This window comes from Miscanthus floridulus, chromosome 13 (genome assembly GCF_019320115.1).
Source record: "Miscanthus floridulus cultivar M001 chromosome 13, ASM1932011v1, whole genome shotgun sequence".
In the NCBI taxonomy this organism is placed as follows: domain Eukaryota; kingdom Viridiplantae; phylum Streptophyta; class Magnoliopsida; order Poales; family Poaceae; genus Miscanthus; species Miscanthus floridulus.
In genome coordinates this window covers 32,389,232-32,406,430 of record NC_089592.1, presented here as the reverse complement: position 1 = coordinate 32,406,430, position 17,199 = coordinate 32,389,232, and the positions used below count along the sequence as shown (strand labels likewise).

The 17,199-nt window shown below is 46.6% G+C and overlaps 1 pseudogene; it reads left to right on the top strand.

The window, feature by feature from the left end:
* The window catches only part of LOC136499695 (achilleol B synthase-like), a 74,314-nt pseudogene that overhangs the window by 701 nt on the left and 56,414 nt on the right, over positions 1-17,199 (top strand).

Genomic DNA, 17,199 nt, shown 5'->3' with positions numbered 1-17,199 from the left:
TACACACGAGACAGTGAGACTTAATCATGGATGTAAACAAATGTAAGGACAGCTCCACCAATTGGTCGACAGAGACAGAGTGGCCAACACTGACACATCATGCTACTCCTATAAGGCTATAAGAGAAAGAAGCTTTCCTCCTTTCTCTGCCAGTTGCGCCTGTGTACACGCGATCAGTTTGGCCACCTCGATCTCTCATCTCTCAGGTGAGGCTCAAGGTCGCCGAGGGGGCTGGACCATGGCTGAAGTCGTCCAACAACTTCCGTGGGCGGGCGGTGTGGGAGTTCGACCCCGAGCTCGGCATGCCAGAGGAGCGCGCTGAGGTGGAGAGGGTGTGCCGTGAGTTCACGGAGGGCCGCTTCGAGAAAAGGGAGTCCTCTGACCTCATCTTGCGGATGCAGGTACGTAATAGTAGCTTACTGTAGGTCTTAATAGGTTCTTATGGCATGTTTGGTTGCCGCCACGTCTAGGCTCCACCTGCGTAAAAAATGTGGCGACGAATTCCTTCGCCCGACTTTCGGTGGCTTGTGGTGTCAAAGTACACGGGAATGCGGTGCGGCACGCCGCAACTACCACAAGCAACCAAACGAATGCAAAAAAAAATGCTGTGCATGCGGTGCGGCGAGGCAGGGTTACGAACCAAACACGCCCTTACCATGGAATATATAGTTCATGAGCCATGCCATTGTTTTTCTACGACCGACCATACTTGACACTTTAGGCTTTCGAAAAAAGGAAAAAGTCCATATTACTCCCTCCATGTTAGGCCTATGTCCAAATAACCCCACAAACTAACATTTGGTTCAATTTACTCTCTCCAAATATTTAAGTTGGTCCAACTAACACCTTAACGAGATTTTTCTTTTTTGTTTCTCTATGTACAAATTATATTTTAGTTTTAAATTTTGTGAGGTGCACTACTACACAAACTTTACTGGAGGCGGGCGTTTTTTATTTTCCGCGGCGGACAAAGCCGTCCGCCACGGCCTAGAGGCCACGGTAAATCGTGGCTTAACCGCGGCGGGCGGCGGGCGGCTTTACCCGCCGCGGTTAACCGATTTACCATGGCGGGCGGTGTAACGTGCCCGTCGCGGTAAATATACTTTTACCACGGCGGTCACGTTGCACCGCCCGCCGCGGTATATTATTTTACCGCGGCGGACACCTTTCGTGGCCCGCCGCGGTTATGTTCGTTAGCCGTGGCGGGCATTATTATTTGTCCGCCTCGGTAAATTATTTTCTGAATTAAAAAAAATACAGCAGGCATATAAATTCAAATTCAAATTCAAATTCAAATCACATCCAGATTTCACAGATTAAACTTAAAAAGTATGCAGGCATTACACATGAGATAATATACATATATATACATTCACTTAGTCGTTCTTGTCATTGTTAATTCATTACATTTACATATTAAAGTCGTTATACATGCCCTAAGGAGTAATCCTGCGGATACATCATCGTGGGCCATTTCCTCAGCCTCTCGTACTCCGGTAAAATCGCTAGCTGGCTGTTCTCATTGAAGAACGTGCTCCCTTCAAGCACGCATTTGTCTAAGACAAACTTACATATGTCCGCCTTTGTCTGCTTGAAGGAGTGTTGGGTGCTCTGCACGTCTCTCCACCAGTTCAATCCATTCTTGAGCACCCTCCAACTGCTACTGTACTGCTTGCACTCCCTCAGGTACTCACAGACGTAGAAGCCACAGGTTTGTGATCCTACCGGTTGTTTGGCACACTGCATAATCGATACACAAGCATTAGAATACATACATTAGAACGTTTATGAACAGAAAGCACAATTAAACCTTTCAAATACTTACCGGAAAGTTGCGTCTGATTTTGATGCGGTTCTTATGCTTAACCTTAAAATTCTCTGTTCTTCGATCATAGCATTCAGGATCCTTCACGTACTCCTTATAAGCGCTATACGAAATGTACTAGTATTAGGCAGGGCATTAGAACGCATATGAGAAGACAGTTCAGTCACTTACACTCTGAGGCAATCTTCAAAGGCCTTGTACCCTTTTAAGTTTGGCATTCTCAACGAATCAAATACGCAGGCCCTGCCATCCTGAGGGTAGATGATAAATCCAAAGTTCAGCGCTAGCTACTTTAGTCAAAGGCGAAGTGGAGTACTGAACCTAGTTTACCCAAAAAGGTCGGGACAAATACTCATAGGTTCCTCCCTAGAACCGCACACCAGATGCTCGACGATATGCCCCAGAAACCAACCAGCACAAGAATACCAATAGCTTGCTCCACGAATTTCCCCCAGGACATAGCACGATAAAATCGACACTAATAAACAAACACAGCATGAAGACCGTAGAAAGCTGCTACTAGGAGAGTAGGAGAAGGGCATGGTTTCAGGCGCAGGACATGCAGAGGTTAGGTTACGTACCGCTGGTGGCGTTGTTTCCTTGCGCGCTGTGTAGTGCTGCCTGAACTGGAGAAGGGTGGAGAAGGCCGTCGAGGAATTTGGCGGCGGCGAACGGGTCGGAGCTGGCGACGCACCGGAGCTAGGGTTCCGGGGACAGGGCGCCGGAGGAGCACGGGGGCGGGGCGCGGGCAAGGGAGAGGAGGACGGGGGCGGGGCACTGGCATGGGGGAGGAGGATGGGGGCGGGGGTCACCACGGAGGAGCTCGGCGGCGGGGATGGCGGCGGCGGCGCTATATTTCGGCAGCCCTTCGGGTCGAATTCGAGGGCGCGAAGGAATAAGAAAATTTGTGCGAGCAGCGGCACATATATAGCCACGGATTAACCGCGGCGGGCAATATAATCCGCCCGCCGCGGTAAATGTTTACTGTAGCGGGCACCTTAAACTGCCCGCCACGGTTAATCAATTAACCGCGGCGGGCGCTGTTACGTGCCCGCCACGGTTAATATTTTTGCATTTGCTCACTGATATTTATTATCAATCTAAAACTTATTAATCTAAAATTTATGGGCACTGATATTTATTATTAGTAGAGAGTAGTAGTGTGTAAGTAGAGAGTAGTGTTGTGTAGTAGTAGAGTAGTACTGTGTAGTAGTAGTAGAGTAGTGCTGTGTAGTAGTAGAGTACATGTGAGTAGTAGAGAGTAGTATTAGTACAATAGATAGTAGTAGTATTCTATAGTAGTAGTAGGTTGAGTAGTACTAGTAGAGTAGTCTTGTATAGTAGTAGTAGTAGATTCAGTAGTACTAGTAGAGTAGTACGGTTATGCGTAGGTTCTGGCCGTAGTCAAGTTCTGGCCGTAGATTCAGTAGTACTAGTAGAGTAGAGTAGTATTGTATAGAAGAGACCGGGGTAATCGGTGATGGTGACAAAGATGATTGCTTTTAGTGTGAACTTCTCCTTGCGGGATGCATCCACCATCTGGACCCCAACATCAAATAGTATCTTCATTTCCTCCATGAATGGCTCCAGGAACACATCTATATCGTTGCCGGGCTGCTTCGGTCCGGAGATAAGCATGGTCAGCATAAGGTACCTACGCTTCTGACATAGATGGGGAGGTAGGTTGTACATGGTGAGCACGATGGGCCAAGTGCTATGCGAGCTGCTAAGCTCACCGAATGGGTTCATCCCGTCGGTACTTAGCGCGAACCTAACATGCCTGGGCTCCTTGCCAAACTCCGGGTAGGCCTCGTCGAAATCCTTCCACTGCTTGCCATCGGATGGGTGCCGTAGCTTGCCATCGTCGTTCAGGCGGTCAGCTGATGCATGCCAGGACATGAGCTTGGCATCGTCCGGGTTCCCGAATATTGCATGCAGGCGATCGGTCACGGGCAGGTACCACACCGACAGTGCTGGACTTCTTATGATGTCCTCCTCCCTCAAATCCAAGCCCTTGAACTCAAATCAAAAGTTTCTTCAAATTTTAGGGCAAAACCTCCCCCATGAGTTTGAGAGAGAGGAAGACCCGTGGAGAAGACGAAGGGGCGGCGGTGATTATTTATACAGGCTTTACCACAGCGGGCAATATAAAGTGCCCGCCGCAGGAAATGAACTCTTTACCGCGGCGGGCAGTTTAAAGAGCCCGCTACGGTACATCGTATTAACCGCGGCGGGTGATTCATACTGCCCGCTGCGGTAAATAACGATTTCCTACGGCGGGCAAATAAGGTGGCCCACCGCGGTAAACCATTTTCCCGCAGCGGGCGCCTTGGTGGCCGGCCTCGCTGGCCGGCCACCGGTTAACCGTGGCGGGCAAAAGAGGTGCCCGCCACGGAGCCCATTTTGGCCACGCTGCGCAAATTGATTCCTGTAGTAGTGGTGATAGAAGACATTGCATTTTGCACTAGAAAAATGCACTAGGAATTTTTCATCATTATGTTTTATATGATATTGTACCTCTAGTATTCATTTATTATTAAATTTCCTATGCTATCAAAATAGTGGCAAAAAGTTAAGATATATTTTTCTAACATAACTGATGATGTTCTCTATCATATCACAAAAGTTGATATTAAGACTCAACTAATATGTGGAAAAACAAAAATAACAAACCATGTTAAGGGGTAAACTAGACCGACTGAAATAGTTGAATGGAGTAAATTGAACCAAATGTAAATTTAGGGGTAATATGGACATATGCCAAACTTGAGGGGAGTAATTTGGACTTTTTTCTTCGGAAAAAATACTGACCCATGCAACATGTATATGTTGGCCCACAGGATCATCGGCTCAGGTGAGTGAACCACTCACCAGTCTTGCCGAGCACCCGCTAGTGTTGCCGAGCTCCCACTAGCCGTGCCAACCACGAACAAGTGTTGTCCGTCCCCACACACTATGGCCAGAGCTAGAAGAAGAAGGGAGAATAGAGCATGCATACATAGTACAAGACACCAGCGTTGGCCAAAGCCCTGTCTGAGAGATGACAAATCTGAACTCTCTTTACTGAGTTGCCGTGATAGTCTATTTATACAACTCTATCCATCTAGTCTCAGTACAGCTGCCCTGCTGCAACAGTGACTAGATAACATACAGGACTGACTCTGTGCCGGCCTCTGCATTTGGCTACATTGCTACAGATGAGCCGTGCGGCGCCTGCACCTGCAGCGGCTACAATATCACAGCAGGGGATCTTTTCGGCGCTGCCTTCCCTTGCTGTGTTCACACAAGGTAGCAGTAGATTATCTAACAATCTTCCCCTAATCCTATTGCTAACCCTTGTACCTCCTCCATGCCGATCATCTCCTTCAGCTCCGTGAGTCAAAGACGTTCGAGCGGCTTGGTGAGGACGTCCGTGAGTTGCTGACCAGTTGCGACGAACTCGATGACGATCTGCCCTCTATCGACACAGTCCCTGAGGAAGTGGAACTTCACATCGATGTGTTTGCTCTGGTCGTGCAGAACCGGATTCTTCGTGAGGGCGATGGCGGGCTGGTTGTCCACCATCAGTGCTGGTGGGTGAGCTTCCACACCAGTCAGCTCACCCAGCAGTCGGCGTAGCCCCACAACTTGGCATGCCGCTGTGGCCGCCGCTACGTACTCTACCTCGCACGTAGATAGTGCCACCACCTTCTATTTCAATGATAGCCATGAAATTAGGGCCGACCCGAGGAAGACGAGCACGCCAGAGGTGCTCCGTCGTCCGTTGATGTCCCTCGCCATGTCTGCATCGCTGAACACAGTGAGCTACAGCCTACTCCCGCCGGTCTTTGGGAAGATGATCCCATGATCTACCGTATCCTTGACGTAGTGCAGTAGCCGCTTCACCATAGCCCAGTGATCCTCTCTAGGATCCTCCATGAAGCGACTGACGTAGCCCACGGCGAACGCAATGTCCAGCCTCGTGTGGACTAGGTAGCGCAGACCACCGATGATGCTCTGGTAGAGTATTGCATCCACTTTCACCACGGTACTGGCCTTCGTCACCTTTAGCCGCTCCTCCATCGGAGTTACGCATGGCTTGCACTCAGTCATGCCACTCCGCTCCAATAGCTTGGAGGCATACGCACTCTGACCGAGCGTGAGTTCCTCCTTCCCCTGTCTCACCTCGATGCCGAGGTAGTAGGAGAGTGTGCCGAGATCGCTCATTCGAAAACAAGCCACCATCTCGCGCTTGAAGCTGTTGATGTCCTCCGTGCACGCGCCAGTAATGATTAAGTCATCCACATACACGCCGACGATGAGCTCCTCCTTCTCCCATCGCCGCATGTAGAGCGCGTGCTCGGTTGCGCACCTATGAAATCCAAGCTCACCCAACGTGACATCAAGCTTGGCGTTCCATGCTCGTGGGGCCTACCACGGCCGTAGAGCGCCTTGCTTAGTCGGAGCAGCCTGTGCTCCTCTCCCTTAACGGCGAAACCTAGAGGTTGTCTGACGAAGACCGTCTCCGCCAGCTCGCTGTTGAGGAAGGCTGATTTAATGTCCAAGTGATGGACGCGCCAGTCCTTTGCTACTGCCAAGGCTAGTAGCAAATGGACCGACTCCATGCGTGCTACTGGCGCAAAGACCTCCTCAAAGTCTATGCCCTCACGCTGAACAAAGCCTCGGGCGACGAGGCGTGCCTTGTGCTTGACAATGGCGCTGAGCTCTTCCCGCTTGACCTTGTACACCCACTTCAGGCTAATCGGACGGCATCTTGGAGGTGGATCGATGAGCTGCCATGTCTCGTTTTCCTCAATCGCATTCATCTCCTCCAGCATCGTCCGTTGCTAGTTTTTGTCCCGCTCGACCAGCGCGAACGTGGGTGGTTCCTCTGCACTGACGAGCAGCAGCTCTGTGTCATTGAGCAGCCAACCAGCCAGTCCTAAGGGTCATGTGCCGCCAATGATGTCGTCTAGCCTACGGAACCGCACCTCCACACCTTCGTGGAAGGCATCCATGAACTCAGTGATGTCACTTGGAGGTGAGGCAAACTCGATCGACGTTGATGGAGTTCCCTATTCCGCCGGAGTGCTCGACACAGCACCTGGAGTGCTCGGCACCCTGGTTGCAGTGCTCGGCACTACTTCTGGATAGCTCGTCATAACTCCTGCAGTGTTCGGCCACACTGTAGGAGTGCCTAGCCTCAGTCTTGGAGTGGTTGGCACCACTGCAAGACGTCTTGGCTCTGCCATAGGAGTGCTCAGCACCCGTCCTGTAGTGGTTGCCACCACTGTAGAACCTCCCGGCACCACTCCTAGCGTGCTCGGCATCCCTCCAGGAGTGCTCAGCACTCCTCCTAGAGTGCTTGACATCTCTCCTAAAGTGCTCGGCTCTGCCGCTGGAGTGCTCGGCACCCCTCCTAGAGTGCTCGACACCTCTTCCCCAGTGTCTCCACCACCGTGGATGACCAAGTGCTCGATGACGAAGGTGCTGGTGAAGCTGCCAGCTTCCCCCGTGCTCGGACTGCTCTAGTCCCAAGCCACCTCCTCGTCGAACACGACGTCACACGAGACAAGCACCTTGTCTCCGCATGGGTCGTAGAGCCGGTACACCTTGGTACCCTCCACATAGCCCAGGAACACCATTGGTGTGCTCCTGTCCTCTAGCTTGGTGAGGTTCGGCTTCATCTTTCTGACGTGGCCGATGCAACCGAATGTCCGGAGGAAGGACACGCTCGGCTTGCGCCCATACCAAGCTTCGAATGGCGTCTTGCCCGTTAGGGCCTTGGTCGGAGTGCGGTTGAGGATGAACACCGCCATGGTCACTGCCCCCCCAGAACCTTGCCGGCATGCCTTTGGCCTTCATCATGGATCGGGCCATGCCGACCACCGTCTGGTTCCATCGCTCCACCATGCCATTATGTTGTGGCGAGTACGACGCGGTGTGGTGTTGCCCCACACCCTGATCCGCGTAGTACACAGCGAACCCCACCAAAGTGAATTCACCGCCGCGATCAATCCTTAGCACGCGGAGCTTCTTGCCGCTCTCAGCCTCCGCGCGCATCTTGAGCTTCTTGATCGCCGCCACCGCTTCGTCCTTGCCCGTCAGGAGTTTCAGCCACATATAGCGGCTGTAATCATCCACGAGCAGGACGAAGTACCGTCGACCACCGTTTGTAGCAGGCGTGATCGGCCCGCAGATGTCGCCATGAACGAGCTCGAGAGCGTCCTTCGCGCGATACTTGGCCGCCTTTGGTAAAGGTAGCCTCCTCTACTTCCTAGCTAGGCAGCTGTCACACAGCTCGCCTCCATGCTTGATGTGGGGTAGTCCTCAGACCATCTTCTCCAGTCGACCAAGCGCGTCGAAGCTGAGATGTCCGAACTGAGCATGCCACATCCACGGTTCCTCGGAGTGCCTTGCCGCCAGGTACACCGGCTACTCTACCTTCAGGCCGAGCAGGTACAACCAGTTTAGGGACCTCTTCACCTTGGTAAGAAGTCGCTGCTCTTGGTCCATGATCCTAAGGACTCCGTCCTTGATCAGTACCTCGCTACCACGCTCATCCAGCTGATCAATGCTGATGATGCTGGAACGCATCTGCGGGATGTAATATACATCTGTTAGCACGCGATGCTCCCTGTTCTGGCACCTGAAGATGATGGTGCACGCTCTTGGATTGCCACCCTTGAGCCATCACCAAACTTCACCATACTGGTAACATCGTCGTCGAGCTTGAAGAAGGATGCCTTGGAGCCCGTCATGTGGTTGCTGGCACCAGAGTCCAGATACCACCACTGCTCCTGGTCGGCGCCCACACGTCTGAGGTGAACTTGGGCGCGTGGTTCATCGAGGTTGACAGTCTTCAGGGCCTTCCCAGGTCCTTCCACCATCGTCGCCATCAGGATAGTGGCCTCATCCTCATCATTAGCTTGCGCCAGATGAGCTTCAGCCTTCTTCCCCTGTTTGCGATTTGGGCACTCCCGTACCTAATGGCCCATCTTCCCACAACGCCTGCAGGTGTTGGGGTCGACTTGCTTCTTCTTCTCTGAAGAAGCCCTGCCGCGGCGTTTGCCATCGCCACCGCGGCTAGAGGAGGCTGCCTTCCCGGAGTTCCTCCGAGCAGCCCACTCCTCTTCCTTCAGCAGGAGTTTCCTGCTGTCCTTCGTTGCTGTCGCCTGCTCTAGGCACTCGTCCACCGTCCGTAGACGGCCTGTCACATCCTCAATGGTGAGGGTAGACAAGTCCAGCATCGTCTCTATGGAGAAAGAGAGATCTGGATGTACTTTGCCGACATGGAGTGGAGGTACTTGGAGACCGCCTCTTCTTCGTCGATGGTGACGCCATGGCTCGTTAGCTTGCTGATGAGCGTCTGCAGGTGGAGGGAGAAGTCCTCCACCGTTTCACCATTCTTAAACTTGAGGTTAGCGTACTCCTGTTTCAGAAGCTGGGCCGTCGCCTTCTTTGCGCGGTTGGAACCGACGCGCATCGCCGCAATAGCCTCACACGCCTCCTTAGCTGAGCTCTTCGCCCCCAACGGCTCTTTGTACTCTGCCGGTATAGCAGCGAGGATAGCCTTCAACGCTGACATGTCATCTTCTTCATTGTCGATGCCCTTGTCAATAGCATTCTAGAGCTGTCGGGCTCTGAGCTTGACCTTCATGGTCACCGAGCACCCACTAGCCGTGCCGACCACGAACAAGCGTTGTCCGTCCCCACATACTATGGCCAGAGCTAGAAGAAGAAGGGAGAACAGAGTATGCACACACAGTACAAGACACCAGCGTTGACCGAAGCACTGTCTGAGAGATGGCGAATCTGAACTCTCTTTACTGAGTTGCCGTGGTAGTCTATTTATACAACTCTATCAATCTAGTCCCAGTACAGCTGCCCTGCTACAACAGTGACTAGATAACATACATGACTGACTCTGCGCCGGCCTCTGCATGTGACTATATTGCTGCAGGTGAGCCGTGCGACGCCTGCACCTGCAGCGGCTATAGTATCACAGCAGTGGGCCTTTTCGACGCCGCCTTCCCTTATTGTGTTCATACAAAGTAGTAGTAAATTATCTAACAGTATATATGTATATAGATGGTCAGGCGGCCCAGGGCCGGTACGAGCACATGGTCAGGCCTGACATGATTATGATGGCAAACGTGCTGGGCCGAGGCGTGCCAGCTCACGGGCTGAGCATCTGGCCCAAGCACGACACGATGAATCGTGCCATACCGACTTGACCAGCCCACTATCTTGATGGGTAGTGCCAGTCTAGTATCTTGAGAGTCATATGAACATCACAGATGAACGACCAATCCAACATCTATACACTATAAACAGATCCCTTTTATGCATCAAAGAAGTCATGGAATTGGCCAAAATCTAATACAAAGTAGAGGGAAACACATGCCACACAAAAACAGATATGAGATAGGCCGCCGGTAGACTGCAAACAACTAATTAATGAACTTCAACCTCGCATCTAGCTCACACGGCCAAGCATAGTCGCGGTCACAACCTCGCTAGTGTAGGCGAGGACAGGCATCTAGCCAGGTGTTTTTGGGCGGCATAGAATATTGAGAGAATTATGTATTTGGCACTGAAATAAATCACTATTTCGTATTTGGCACTGAAAATTTTGAATTTCTTTATCTAGCATCAACTTGAAAATTCATTCCGTATATGGCACTTCCGTCCATTTGATGCAGTAACGGCGTCAAGTGCCACATAAAATGACATATATGCCCTTCTATATACCAGCAACATGTAGTGCCAGATAGGAAAAGAATAAATTGACATAATGCCAAATAAGAAAAGCACAAATATCACAAATATACTTGTGAATGAAACATAGCATTTTGATAATTGAAAAGTGACAATAATAATCAATAAATTTGATGCACAAGCTTCACAAATTTGACCACATTGTCAGCGTACTTAAAAAAAAATGTAAACAGCTTGCTGTCCCAGCCTGCGTGCTGTTAGGCCTTGTTTAGATTGAAGATTTTTTCAACCCGATGAATAGTAGCACTTTCGTCTTATTTGATAAATATTGTCCAATCGTGGACCAACTAAGCTCAAAAAATTCATCTCGTGATTTCCAACTAAACTGTGTAATTAGTTATTTTTTTTACCTACATTTAATGCTCCATGCATGCGTCCAAAAATTGATGTGATGGAGAGAGAGTGAAAAAACTTGGAATTTTAGAGTGATGTAAACAAGGCCTTAGTTTCTTTTACAAAGGTCTGCATCTGTCGGTGGCGTAAATACAATACACTCCACGCGCCATGATATTTGTAGCACGTACGTACGAGTACATACGTCATCAGAAAAAAAAATCCCCACTCCATACGAATTTCATTACACAAGTCACGAACCGAGTCCGAGAAACGCCCCCAGCCCCAGGCGAGGTCCAGGGCCCCCTGCAATAATGCATGACGTCACCATCGTCTGAGCAAATTGTGCTACCCGGCAAAGACAAAACCATCATTAAGCTAGCAGCGGCCACTTCCACCAGATCGCTGGGCTGCGGCCATCATGGCTCGCGTCCGGTCCGCCATGATCGCAAGAGGTCAAGCCCACGTAGCATTGACCCATCAGGGCAATCGCCCGTCGTCCCTTGGCTTGTACTGCACGACGAGGCCTTCCGGGTTCCGAACGCCGAGCAGCGTCACTGCGTAAGGGAGATGCACTTGATCACCCATTATTATTGGGCCGGTTCGTATAAACTTATCCGCTAGAATCTACAGTGTTCTTCTCTCACAATTAAATAGTTTCAGCCGGCTTACCAACCAATTTTAATACCAGCCCACCAGGGCTATTCTCTACGGGCGGAGGACGGGAGGAGGCCTCAACCACCACCGCACGTGTCCACCGTCCACGACCGCACCAAACCGTCATGTGAAACGCGCTTGCTTTGGTTTGCTTGCTCACTGTGCTCGTCCTCGACGCAAGGTGTTTACATATTTTTGTTTTTTAAGTATACTGATAATATGCTCAGATTTGTGAAGCTTGTGCATCAAATTTATTGATTATTATTGCCACTCTTCAATTATCAAAATGCTATGTTTCATTCACAAGTATATTTGTGCTTTCCTTATTTGACATTATGTTAATTTATTCTTTTTCTATCTGGCACTGCATGTTGCTGGTACATAGAAGATCATATATGTCATTTTAGGTGGCACTTGACACCGTTACTGCATCAAATGGACGGAAGTGCCATATACGGAAGGAATTTTTAAGTTGATGCTAGATAAAAAAGTTCAAAATTTTCAGTGCCAAATACGGAAGAGTGATTTGTTTCAGTGCCAAATACAGAATTCTCCCTAGAATATTTCACTGTTACAAAAGCAATTTTGGATTGCTAGATACGCCTTTTTTTTCCAGAGGTGGCATTTTTGTGGGGCCGCCTCTGTCAATAATTTTAGGGGACAAGATTACAGAAGACGCTAAAATGACATACCTGACTCTTAAAAATATATATTTAGAGACAGGCTTATTAAAACGTTTGTCTCTATAAGTAAGCTTCTTTTAAGAGGCGGGTCTCCTAAAGCCCGCCTCAAGAAATACGGGCCTAGTGACATCCCACTAAGCCACTAAATCCATTAACAGCCGCCACAGAACCCTCTCATAGCCGCTGCACGATCCTAACTGTTTGGTCTCTCAACCCTCGTACATCTCTCTACCTATCATAACTCTTCATGTTTTGGTTCTCGTATAGACATGGTTTCTTATCAAAGAAATTATTTCACCGTCTCTCTTATTTAATTTAATTGTAGAGCAACCTTCTAGTTTCATGATTGGAAAGCACTAACATGTTTCATCAATTAGTATAGGTGGTTAGTTGATACTAGCATGGGAGGCGTGCTCCGCCACGCCGAATTTGGTCTGTATGAACAGTAAAAATGAAACTGTAGAAGATGAAGCAAATAGTGCATGCAGTAGAGTAACCAGTTGTAAAACAATGTTTGCTACAGTGCAGAGGCAGCGGAGGACTTCAATTTATTCCTACATGAGGGAGTAATATACATGCCCAGCTAATCATTTTGTAGAAGGAATGCGTGGCTCTTGAATTCAGTGGCCTCCCTAAGGATGGCGATAGTTCAATTCAATGCTGGCTGCTACTCTAGTCAATAATTTCTTTGATTCAATTTAGTGGCCATCAGAAGACACCATCTATTTTGCCCTGTTTAGTTTCCAAAATTTTTTGCCTCCTACAGTAAAAAAAGCATGTTTGGACAAATGCATGAAGTACTAAATGTAGACGAAAAAAACTAATTGCAGCAAAATCGCGAGATGAATCTTTTAAGCCTAATTAGTCCATGAAAAGCCTTAAGTACTACAGTAACCACATGTGCTAATGACCGATTAATTAGTATCATTAGATTCGTCTCGTAGTTTCCTGATGGGTTCTGTAATTTGTTTTTTTATTAGTATCCAAAAACCCCTCCCAACATCTTTCCGACACATCCGATGTAACACCCAAAAGTTTTCACCTCCCCAACTAAACACACCCTTAGGTTTATGACATTTTGAATTCTATTTAACAAATTTTAGTCAGTGTTATTAAAATTTAAGATGTGAACACGAGCTTTTATTCCTAAGGTTTGGCTTCTAAGATGGGGCCCACATGCAGATCTTGCCGTGCTAACCGGCACGTATTACGTTCATGACATTTTGAATCCTATTTAATAAAATTCAGTCCATTTTGTTAAAATTTTAAGGTGTAAACGTGAGCTTCTACTTTAGGGTCTGACTTCTGATGTGGGGCTCTAACCGGTATAGATTAGCTTCATGATATTTTGAATCCTATTTAACAAATTCCAGTAAATTTCTTTAAAATTTTAAGGTGACAGCATGAGATTTTATTTTTAGGGTCCGACTTTGACATGGGACCCACATTTTGATACAACAGTGTTAATTGGTGTGAAGTAGCTGTTTGTTGCATTCAATCATCTGCAACAAATTCTAGTCCATTTGGATAAAATTTTATAACGTGAACCTGATATTTTAAAAATAGGGATCCGACTTTTAATGCAAACCCTTATGTTCTATACAAATTTATATATACATTTTATGCAAGCCCATGAGTTCTTATAACAAACCCACAAGTTCAATTAGTTTGTAGGTTTGAATAGGTTGGGTTGAAACATAAAAATAAAGGGTGGAGTGGGTTGAAGAAGAGAGTTAATTTATTACGGGTTTGATTGCATATGGGGTAGGGTTTAACCCATTAGCGCGCCTACATATGTTGTTTACCATTGTAGAATAACTAATTGAATTGATCCTGCCAATAGTCCAAGTGCTCCTCTCAATCTACACCTTCCTGCTGAATAAAAATAACCACAATGTATGTATCACTAAATTTTACCATGGCTGAAAGTTTCATGGTTGGGACTATCCTTACGCCGACCTTAGAATCCATTTGAGAAATAGTTTCGTGGGGGTTAGTGGGTGGGGGTGCTATTTGTAGAAACTATTTTGAAAATAATCATTAAGTGAATAAGTGCAATAGATATTGTAGTCAGTACATTAATTTGAGGTGGGGCCCACATGTTTACCTTAGCACACTAATTAGTTATAGAGTAGCTTTATGATATTTTCAATCTTTTCCAAGAAATTTCTATCAATTTTATTAAAACTTTAAGTTATGAATGCGAGTTTTTATTTCTAGAGTTTGACTTCTGATAGGGCCCAGATGCAGATCTTGCCATGCTATCTGGCTGATTAGCTTCATGACATTTTGAATCCTATTTAACAAATTTTAGTCAATTTTGTTAAAATTTTAAGGTGGCGAGATTTTATTCCTAAGGTCCAGCTTCTGAGATGGGGCCCACATGCAAATCTTGTCGTGCTAACTGGCACATATTGTGTTCATGACATTTTGAATCCTATATTTAACAAATTTTAGACAGTGTTGTAAAAAATTTGAAGTGTGAACGCAAGCTTTTATTCCTAAGGTTTGGCTTCTAAGATGGGGCCCACAAGGACATCTTGCCGTGCTAACCGGCACATATTAGGTTCATGACATTTTGAGTCCTATTTGATAAATTTTAGTCAATTTTGTTAAAATTCAAAGTCTAACTGTGAGCTTTTACTTTAGGGTCCAACTTCCGACGTGGGGCTCTAAGCGGCAAAGATTAGCTTCATGATATTTTGAATCCCATTTAACAAATGGTTGTCAATTTCTTTAAAATTTTAAGGTAATAACATGGGCTTTTATTTTTTGGGTCCGGCTTTGACGTGGGGCCCTTATTTTGATACGTCAGTGTTAATTGACGTGAAGTAGCTGCTTGATGCATTAAATCATTTGCAATAAATTCTACTCAATTTGGATTAAATTTTATAACATGAACCTGATATTTTGAATCTAGGGGTCCGACTTTTAACGCGAACCCATATGTTCTATACAAACTTATATATACATTTTATGTAAACCCATGAGTTCTTATAACAAACCCACAGGTTCAATTAGTTTGTAGGTTTGAATATGTTGGGTTGAAACATAAAAATATAGGGTGAAGTGGGTTGAAGAAGAGAGTTAATTTATTATGGGTTTGATTGGGTATGGGATGGGTTTTAACCCATTAGCACCCCTACATATGTTGTTTACCATTGCAGAATAACTAATTGAATTGATCCTGCCAATAGTCCAAGTGCTCCTCTCAATCTACACCTTCCTACTAAGTAAAAATATCCACAATGTATGTATATGCATCAGTAAATTTTACCATGGATGAAGGTTCATGGTTGGGACTATCCTTACGGAGCTTAAAATCCATTTGAGAAAATAATTTCACGGGGTAGGTGGGGGGGGGTTATTTGTAGAAACTATTGTGAAAATAGCCATTAAGTGTAATATATATTGTAGCACGTTAATTTGAGGTGGGGCCCACATGTTTACCTTAGCACACAGCTTTATGACATTTTTCAATCTTATCCAATAAATTTCTATCAATTTTATCAAAATTTTAAGTTATGAATGCAAGTTTTTATTTCTAGAGTCCAACTTCTGATGGGGCCCACATGAAGATCTAGCCATGCTAATGGGCACCGATTAGATTCATGACATTTAGAATCCTATTTAACAAAATTTAGTCAATTTTGTTAAACTTTTTAAGGTAGCGAGATTTTATTCCTAAGGTCCGGCTTCTGAAATGAGGTCCACGTGCAAATCTTGCCGTGCTAATTGGCTCAAATTAGGTTCATGACATTTTGAATCCTATTTAACAAATTTTAGTTAGTGTTGTTAAAAGTTTAAGGTGTGAACATGAGCTTTCATTCCTAAGGTTTGGCTTATACGATGGGGTCCACATGCACATTTTGCCATGCTAACTGGCACATATTAGGTTCATGACATTTTGAATCTTATTTAATAAAATTTAGTCATTTTTTTTTAAAAAAAATTCTAAGGTGTAAACGTGAGCTTTTACTCTAGGGTCCGACTTCGATGAGGGGCTCTAACTAGCACAGATTAGCTTCATGATATTTTGTATACTATTTAGTAAATTCTAGTCAATTTCTTTAAAATTTTAAGGTGACAACATGGGCTTTTATTTTTAGGGTCTGGCTTTGACGTGGGGCCCACATTTTTATACGACAGTGTTAACTGGCGTGAAGTAGCTGCTTGTTGCATTGAATCATCTGCATCAAATTCTAGTCAATTTGGATAAAATTTTATAACATGAACCCAATATTTTAAATCTTGGGGTCTGACTTTTAATGCGATCCCATATGTTCTATACAAACCTGTATATACATTTTATGCAAACCCATGAGTTCTTATAACAAACCCACAGGTTCAATGAGTTTGTAGGTTGGAATAGGTTGGGTTAATTAAAACATAAAAATATGGGGTGGAGTGGGTTGAAGAAGAGAGTTAATTTATTATTGGTTTGATTGGGTACGGGGTGGGTTTTAACCCATAGCACGCCTACATATGTTGATTACCATTGCAGAATAACTAATTGAATTGATCCTGCCAAAAGTCCATGTGCTCCTCTCAATCTACACCTTCTACTGAATAAAAATATCCACAATGTATGTATATATGCATCAGTAAATTTTACCATGGATGAAGGTCTCATGGTTGGGACTGTCCTTATGTCGAACTTAGAATCCACTTGAGAAAATAGTTTCGCACTAGGTAGGGGGCTATTTGTAGAAACTATTGTGAAAAGCACCAATCCGGTGAGACCAATTGGTGGGGCGTGCTATGCGTTGACCCAGGTGGCGCCTAGTCTCGCGCCGACCAGGACGGCTATTGGGCCTCACCTCGCCGCGCGCGGCCCATTGCATCCCACCAACGCGCTGCTCACCGCCACTCACGGCTTCTTCCTCCTCGTGACACATCGGCGCCACCCCGCTACCCACCGTCGACGAACCCTAGCGTGGT